The sequence below is a fragment of the Nyctereutes procyonoides genome, unplaced genomic scaffold (genome assembly GCF_905146905.1).
Source record: "Nyctereutes procyonoides isolate TBG_1078 unplaced genomic scaffold, NYPRO_anot_genome, whole genome shotgun sequence".
NCBI classification, from domain to species: domain Eukaryota; kingdom Metazoa; phylum Chordata; class Mammalia; order Carnivora; family Canidae; genus Nyctereutes; species Nyctereutes procyonoides.
This window is the reverse complement of record NW_026575140.1, coordinates 73,835,084-73,843,807: the sequence shown is the minus strand read 5'-3', so window position 1 is coordinate 73,843,807 and position 8,724 is coordinate 73,835,084. Positions and strand designations below refer to the sequence as shown.

The following is an 8,724-nucleotide window of genomic DNA, read 5'->3' as shown; positions in this document are numbered from 1 at the left end:
TTTGGCTAAGCTGAGAGATTGATGAGAGAGGAGGAAGAAGGTGTTCACAACGAAGCTGGAGAGGCTGGCCGGGACACGATCATGCAGGGTCTTTTGAGCTACGATTCCCTTGAATTACAATTCCCATTTATAACTCGAGTTATAGATGGGTCACCAGGCAAGACACTGGGGTCTGCATACGGAGTGAGAGGTCAGGCTGCCTCCAAGAACTTCCTATTCCATTAGGGCAGCCCACATGCAATTACACACAGTAAAATCCAGACTATGATATGCACCATTATAGATGGAGAGGCACAAGACCATTCGCGACAGAGTGGACAAGACAGCCTTAATTTCTATAAGGTGATATTTGAATTTAGCTTTGCAGAGTAGGTAAGATTCTCACAAGGGGAGAAGGGAAAGGGGATGTTTTATTTTTTCTAAGTCTTTTTTAAAAAAGATTTTATTTATTTGACAGAAGAGAGATTGAGGAGAGAGCACACACAAGCAAGGGTAGTGGGGGAGGGAGAAGTAGGCTCCCCACTGAGCAGGGAGCCTGATGTGGGGCTCCATCCCAGGGCCCTGGGATCATGACCTGAGCCGAAGGCAGATAGATACTCCAATGACTGAGCCACCCAGGCGCCCCAAGAGGGGATGTTTTAATCAGAGAAACTCTATGAGCAAAGATGGGCGGCATGCAAGCCGGCAGCATATTTGGATGATTGTGAGTGGCTCTCTTGGGCCAGGAGGCAGCATTTGCAAGGGTTGGAGTGACAGACGTGGGGATGGAATGGGGAAGGCAGAGCAAAGTGTGGGGTCAGGAGATGAAGCACAAAAGGTGGGTGGGTCTTGGGTTGTAAAAACTATTATATTAAGAAGTCAGACTATAGTGTGTAGAAAACATGGAGGCTGTGAAGGTCTGAGTCACATCTGAGTTGCAGAAAATACCAAAGAGTTGATAGCCTGGGGGTGGGGAGACTGAGGCCGAGTCTCCCGCAGGAGGCTGGCAGCAGAGAGACCTGATCTAGAACAGAAGTGGTCAGGGGAAAGGAGTGAGGATAATACATGCTTTCCCAGGTGAGTGACTGGGTGGGGACAGTGCCATTTATGAATTAAAGAAAGACCCCGGAGGGGGAGCACCTTTGGGTATGGGGGGAGTCAGATGATGGATTCAGCATGGGCCACGCGGGGTGCCTGGGCATTACTCCTCTGGGTCTCTGGGGGTGAGGACCAGGCTGGTGAGTGTGGGGCCATCGGCCCTACATGGATGGTGAAGCCATGGTTGCAGATTGGATTGTCCAGGAGCTGTGTAAAGTGACAAAGGGCCTCACACAAGCTGCTTGAGGGAGAAGCTGGACAGGTTCGAGAAAGGTCAGGGAGAGTGGAAGGACCCAGGTTCTAGGAGCAGTTTGCAGGTGCACAATCTCTTTCAGCCAAGGAGTAGGAAACGGTTCTGTCCTAGGGTTTGGGGGCTCAGCATTCGGCTAGGGGGAGGAGGTACGTTCGAACCTGTACAAAGCACAGTGGCTGTGAATGGATTGAAAGTAGTAGTTGGTGGGCAGGAGTGCTCTGATTCTTCAGTCCGCACCCCAGGATGAAATGGTACCCCCAAAGCCACCTTGGAGGGTTACCTGCTAGGAGAGGCAGGGGTCTCTCCCCAAGACTCCTGGTCTTGCCCCTCTACTCTTTCCTGCTGGCCCTCCAGTTCGGGTTGGTCTGCTGCTCTGGGACCCGGGCGCTGACAGGCTGAACGGCTATTTTTGTCAGTCCCTGGGGACGAGGCAAGAGCAGTCCACACGGGGTTTTAGTATTTAGTAGCACAGTTGTGAGTTACTGAGCACAAGCTTTAAAGCATGGAGCCGTCCCTTGTGCTCCCAACAGTCAGGCTGTCCTTCTGAGCCCCGGGTCTTTTCGTGGCTCCAATTCTGGACGCATGGGGAGCGTTTTAGAAATGGTTTATGTTCTTTCTTGTCCTACTTCCACCATGGCTGTGCACACCGGCCCCAGCTCTCTCTCTCTTTTTGCTCCCAGGGCCCAGAGAGGCAGGATTCTATTCACTTAGGGGCCAGGCCCACTTTTCAGCCTCACCTTAGCACCACCCTCCCCACAGCCCCTGACCCCACACTGTGGGGTCCCCCTACATCCTAGCCACCCACTCCCCAGTTCTTGCTTGCAACAGTTTTCCTAATGCCTTTCAGTGGCTTCCCATTATCCCAAGGATAAAAGAGGGATTTACCCAGGAACTACCAGGCCTGCCTGGTCTAGCATGTGTTTCCTACTCCAGCCTGTCTCCCCTGCTCGAGGGCCACAGTGGCTCCTTCCGTGCCATGCTCCTTCTGCCTCAGGGCCTTTGCACATGTCATTTCTGTTCCTATGTCAGAATCATGTCCCAGTCCTGCCTGTCACTCCGATTCCTGGCTCCTTCACCACATCTCTTTAACACCTCCTGACCCTTTGGCTCGCTTTTCAAATGCTGCATCCTCAGGGTTTTGTGACATACTGATTTGCAGGACCAGTTGATAAGTACCCATCTTGTTCATTAGCCATAAGAGACTACAACTTTCCTTGCGCTGTTGTGGCCTGGAGCTTGGCCAAGGGCTCAGTGCAGAGTGGCTCCTGTCATCGGTAAATGTACTGAAAGAGTGGAGAAGCTGGGGACCCTTTCTTACCCACACTCACATTTCACAGGGGCTAGATGAGCTTCTTCTCCCCCTGGAAGGGAGATGCTACTCTTCCGGAACATGCTTGTGTGGACTACATAGCGGTGCCACCCCAACCTTCATCAGTGGTCCTGGAGGAATGATGATGGAGCACAATTTGAGAGGCAAGCGTGACCCTTCCTCTCATGACTATAGATCCTGTCGCTGCAGCCCTTACACTGGTTAGCAGAGCCAGCAGGTATCCCTAGGAAGTAATTCAGTCAAACACCTTGGAATTCTAGGAAAGGACTGCTACTCCAGGTGACTTGGCTTTGGAATTCCTTTTTTCCCAAACAGGCTTTCCCAGCTTGGGTTTGGTGTGTCCCCAACAGGAGGAGCTCCAAAAGGCAGCACAGAGAAATGTCTGGAAGGCAATATGCAAGGGCATCCGGGAGCGATTAAATCTGCTTGCCCAAGCACATGGGCCCACCAAAGCGTGTGGTTTCATCTCTCACCCCCTAGAGCAAATGAAGAGGGGGGACAACTGTCACCAAGTCTTCACTTGTGGAGAAAAAGACAGGGACAGAAAGGTTACTTGATCTGTCAAGTCACACAGACTGGCAAGATTGGAGCCAGGCTTAGAGCTTTAGCTTTCAGAGGCACCCATAGAACCTGGGGACTCTTGGAACCATGTCCGTTTTGTCCAAAGTCCTGCACTCCACCCATCAGAACTGTCACCCCATTGGTCTCCCTTGTGTGTGTGCATGTGGGGGGGGGGAGGCTGCCCACTTGTTCTCAGTAGCCACGCACCGCTTCCAAATCTGCGCAAGGCCTTTTTGAATTCAAGAGTAATTCCTGCCTTGGGGTTTTGAGACCTGATCTTTCGCTAAAATAATTAAAATCATCCAGGGCTAGAGTGAGAAACGGCCTTAGAATTATCTGGTCTTCCTTTCGCAGCTGAAAATACTGAGGCTGAGGGTTGGGGGTGTTGGAGCTAGGGCTGGGTCTCTTCCTGGCCGTCTGTACGTACCCCTCATCCCAGGGCTTGGCGTCTGTAATGAAGTCCCCATGGCCCTGCCTAGGTGTGGACAATCACAGCGCCTCTCAGGAAACACCCCTCATCCTGTCTCCATCGTGGCTGGGGCTGGGCAACCTGGTGGCCAGCAGCCCGCCTTCCTGGCTTTGCTGGGGTTCTGTGGCCTGGGCCCCTTCCTATAAGCCCTGCCAGCTCCTGCCGGCTTGTTGATCACTTGCTCTGAGCTCCCGGGCTCAGCTTCCCAGGAGGGGAGCCTTCCCACCGCCATCATCACCTGCGAGCAAAGGGGCTCCAGAGCTTCCTTTAGCCCCTGGCTCACGGTTGCATCCCAGGGAGACGTGCGGGAGCCAGGATTTGCATCTTGAAAGTCAGCTGTCGCCTTAAATTTGGATCCTGAGGGGCGGGATGGTGACGAGCAGGGCCAGGATGAGGGCCCCCCGGAAGGGAGGGCGGTGGTCCTGGGCGGCACACCTGTCCCTCGGTGGCGCCCCGCCCGCGCCCCCCGCCCGGCTCGAGCTGGAAATGACAACTACACCCGGAGCGGCGCTCCGGCGCCCACGACACAGCCATTCATGCTGCGGGTACACATTCCCCTTAATTGCCAAGGCTCCCAATTAACGTGGGTTGCCGTGTCTGGTGCTGGGCTGTCTCCCCGTCCCCCCAGTCTACTATTTCCGAGAGAGACACCAGCTCTGTCGCTGTGTGCGTCGCGCTGCCTCCCCGCCCTCCGCCGAGGAAATCCCCGGGCGGGCGGCAGGTGCTGCCCGCCCCCCCCCCCCCGCCGGGCCGCAGCCTCCTGTTGCGCGCCGCCGCCCGCCCCTCGGAGGCGCCCTCCGCCACCCGGACCCGCGGCCGCAGCGGGGCCGCCGCGCGCCTCGATCCCCCGCCCCCCGCCCGGCCGGGCCCCGCCCCCTCCCGCCCCAGCCCTGCGCAGGAGGGAGGCGGGAAGCACGCGGGAGCCTCGCCCACCGCCCCGCCCCCGCCGCGCCGCGCCCGGCTGCTCGGACCGCGCGTCCTCCGGGATCGTCTCCGACGCCCCGCGCTGTGCAGGTGAGCGGCGGGCGGCGCGGGAGGCAAAGTTGGGCTCCTCGTCCTCGTCCTCTCCTCCTCGGAGGGCGGGAGGCCCCGGGCGGGGGCCGATGGCGGCGGGAGTTGCGGGTCGGTGGGTGTGAGCGGCCCTCGCGGGGCGCTGGGGATGCGCGGGGGCGGGGGCCGCGGCGGTGGGCGTCGGAAGCGGAGCGCGGCCTCTGCGGGGAGGCCCGGGGCGGGGGGGTCGAGCTGGGGCCCCGCGGGGCCCTGGCCGCTGCGTGCAGCGGGGCTACGGCGTCTTGGAGAAGGCGAAGGGGCAGCTCCCACCGGGGTCCGGCGGGAGCTTCCCCTTTGTTACTGGGAGGCTGTGGGCACTTGAGTGCAGCCCGGGCGTGTGAAGACGGGCAGGTGGCTGGACGCGAGCGAGTGTAGACGCACCAGCAATGCAAAATGGGACGGCTGGCTTGGTGCTGGGGGGCATGGGCGGGGAGCAAGGGGCGGGGGGGGGGGCGGGCAGGTAAAGAAGGCCTGGGGTTCCAGAGTATGGACTCCTGAGAACGTCTGCCTGGGCTTCCTCCCTCCTTCTTGTTTATCCAGCCCTGTTTTCTTCCAGGGGCCTCCCTAATCTCCCCCCACCCCCTCTCTCACGCCCAGCCCCCTTCCCCAGCAGGGCTGGCCCTGGCAGGGCCTCCCCCATTGTGTCTTGCTGGGCTTCCGTGGACAGTTGGAAGAGCAGCCCTGGCTCTGGCGCTCGCCTCTGGCTCTTACAAGTGGTGGCTGGTAGAGAAAGCACCCGAGAGTGGGAGCAGCTGCGCTGGAGAAATGGGCCCGGGCAGGCCCCTGCTGCCAACCCCCAGACGTGGGGGCCTGGCTGCTGAGCCTTCTGCCCATGAACGTGGCCTCCGTCTCCACTTCCTTTGTTTCCTTGGTGTGGTCCCCTCTGGCTGGGCCCGGATTTCCAGGTTCCAGGTTCGGAGATGGATCACTGGGCAGCCCATGTCCGCTGTGAAGGGACCCCCACCCTGGGGGCCCAGTGCCCGCATCTTGTGGAGGTATGGGTGTGTGTATCTGTTTCCGCAACTTAGCCTTTTGCACGTGACCTCCCTGGTAGTTGCCATGGAAACTCCTCTTCAATTCTCAGCCTCCCTTCCTTTTCCTGCCCATTCCTCACCTCCATATCTCTGCCCCTCCCCCCAACACGGTTGCCTGGATACTAGTGATCCCTGGCTTCTCTGGCTGGGCTACCCTGATAGCTGGCTCCTGGGACAGAGGTGGCCGCTCACCCACTCCAGTCTTCCCCACGACACATCACAAACGTGCCCCAGCACCCCAAACACATATACGTGCATACCACATTACACACACTCTCACACACACCACGCATTCTGTTGCTCCACACACTCCATAAAACACACTACACATACGTGTGTATCAGACCAGATACACTGCATGCATACCAAATTCACCGTACATAGACCACAACGGAACATAGCACCCTCAATGCCACGTATACTGCCCCACTGTCCCTGTGCGGATGCTCTCACACGCATCAACACACACACACACACACACACACACACACAGAACTTCTAGATAGGTCTCAGGCTGGAAGAGAGAAGGTAGTTCTTTGCCCCATCTAGCTCTGTGCTGGGGAGTGTGTGTAGGGATGGCTCAGGAAGGCCAGAAGGAAAACATCTCCCCAGGAACCCTGTTGGAAGAAGGTAGAAAGAAATGCACTTTCAGATTCCCTCCAAGAGGAGCCTCTCTCCTGGGTATTAGACTCGAGAGGCTGAGCACCAACCAGAAATTCAGTCCCTCCACTGCTGCTTTCTCCCTGCCCTGCCCCTGAGAAAGCCTGAGGCTCCTGGCCCCCGGCTGGTGTCTCATCTCAGCCCCTGAGCTTTCCTGGCTAACAGGACCCAGTGGCTCCGGGACCAGCAGAAGGCTCAGAACCTCCACAAAGGAGGGAGGACAGGTTGTGGCTGAGCAAGAGAACAAAGGGGCTGGGGGAGGGCAGGGAGAGCACGCAAAGTAGAGGCAGGGCCAGGAGGAGAAGCCAGAAAGAGCAGCAAGGAGAGGAGCTAGGCAGTAAGATGGTACAAGCAGTGCGATCTGTTCCTGTTGGGGGTCCAGACCACCCCTCTCTCCTTAGGCACATTTTCCTGCTTCTTGTGGCTGCTCCAGCCATGTCTGTGCATCTAGGAGAGGAAGCTGGTTTGCAGAGGGGTCCTGCATTGCCAGGGCTTTTCCGAGCCTCATGGCTTTTATGGTGTTCAGGTGGCAGACAGCAGAGGGAAGAGTCGCCCTCCTGGCCTCCATGTGCTCTTTGGACTGAGTCATGCAGTGAGTTGTCTTAAGTACCTGCTATGTGTTCATCGCTGGGGATAGTAGGGCGAGGGAGAAGAGAATCCTAGATTTCTCAGAGCCAGAGGGCCCTTGAGGGAACATCCAATCAGGACATCGTGTAGATGAGGCCCCAGGCTCAGAAGTCACGCACCCAGCATTGGCCCAGGCCTTCTGACTTCTCGGCTGAGATTTGTGACGCACTCTCCCATCCCACATCTCTTGTCTTCTTTTCTCTTGCCAGCAACCCTCTGGGGACTGAGATGTCCCTTCCAAATGGGTGGGTGTCCACAGTGGGTACCCTAGTGAGCAAAGAGCCTGCGCCATTATATTTACTCGGAGGGTGTGGCAAGGAGAGGGGGGAGAAGGAGGAGTTGAGCCAGCCCACCTGATCCACCATAAATCAGAGCACATGCTCCCTTGCCCCTGAGCCCTGTTGGACTTAGCTGGCTGCCATCTGGAGGGCAGGCTGTGCCAGGCAGCCCCTAGGACTCACTGTCTAACAAATCACCCACCTGCCTCTGCCTGAGCGCCCTGGAGGAAGCAAAGCAGTCCTGACAGGCACAGTCCCTCGAGGCAGAGAGCCTGTAGCAGCAAGGCTATGAGCCCCGAGGCACAGACCCAGGTTCTGGTCCTGGCTCTTCCCCAAGGGCAAGTGCACTCATTCCATGGATATCCTTTTGGATGCAAACTGGGCTTTTCGAGGGAAGTCAGAAATGGTTTAGATTGATTTCAAGCAGGTGAGAGCCTCCACAATTTTAGACCTCTGTTTCCACATCTGTCAATAGGGGGTTTGGAGTCCATGATTTCTAAGGCATTTCTTTCTCTAATTTTTTGTAGATTATACAATCTTGAAAGAGCCCTTTTCTCTCCAGGTGCCAAATTTTACTCATTATTTCATAATACAGGGTTGCAGCTGAGCTGAGCAGGGAAGGCGCTGGTTTCTGGTTCCTTCGGAGAAAGCCTCTCCTTTTAGCCGGTTGCACAGGAAGGGCTCCAGAAGCTGAGCCCGGGTTTTCTCCTCTTGGGCTGAGGAGCCGGCCCCTCCTGGACCTTGGTCCACCTCTTCTGTTCGGTCAGGATGGAAACAGGCTGGGAAGAGTGTTGACAGAGGTGGCCCCTGGAGAGGATGAGATCCAGGGCCACCAGTTGTGGGTGTGTGAAGTTTCCAAGGGAGAGCCCTCGACCAGCTGGTCACTGTGGCCTGAGGAGCCGAGCGGGGCCCTCTGTCCCTGATGAGAAGCAGAATATCTCTGGCCCGAACGAAAGCCTGGAACCAGCTTGGCAGCCTCTTCTCCGCCCTGGAATAGGAGGGAGGAGGAAAGACCATGACTGGGGGGAAGTATGAAGTCAGCCCAGAGCCCACACAAGAGCACATTTGGGGCGGGTGGGGTGGGGTGATGGGAGCATGAAGTCCAGGAAGAGCGCCCAGGGCCCTGGGGACCAGGCTCGGCCATGGGAATGTGGCTGTTCCCATTCAGAATATCTGACTTGGGCCAGAGGGGTCAGGAATGAGGGAGTTGGAATGACAGTGACTCCCACACAGCTGGAGGGCAAAGCCAGGCCTCAGAAGAGACCAGAGGCCAAGGTCTTAAATCCAGCAGAACTGTGAAATGGTGGTCCTGCATTCACTGAGCCCTCCTGCTCAGCTCTACTGGTTGCTTTGCCCTGGCCCTGCCTCCCACCAGGACGGCCCTG

General features: G+C 57.4%; 1 protein-coding gene across 2 annotated transcripts in view; it reads left to right on the top strand.

The window, feature by feature from the left end:
- The first annotated feature begins 4,601 nt into the window (after positions 1-4,601).
- The window catches only part of FXYD6 (FXYD domain containing ion transport regulator 6), a 31,156-nt gene continuing 27,033 nt past the window's right edge, over positions 4,602-8,724 (top strand). For both annotated transcript variants that reach the window (XM_055305244.1, XM_055305243.1), the window contains exon 1: positions 4,602-4,704. The gene's annotated coding sequence lies outside the window, so the exon portion shown is untranslated. The remainder of the gene's footprint in view (positions 4,705-8,724) is intronic.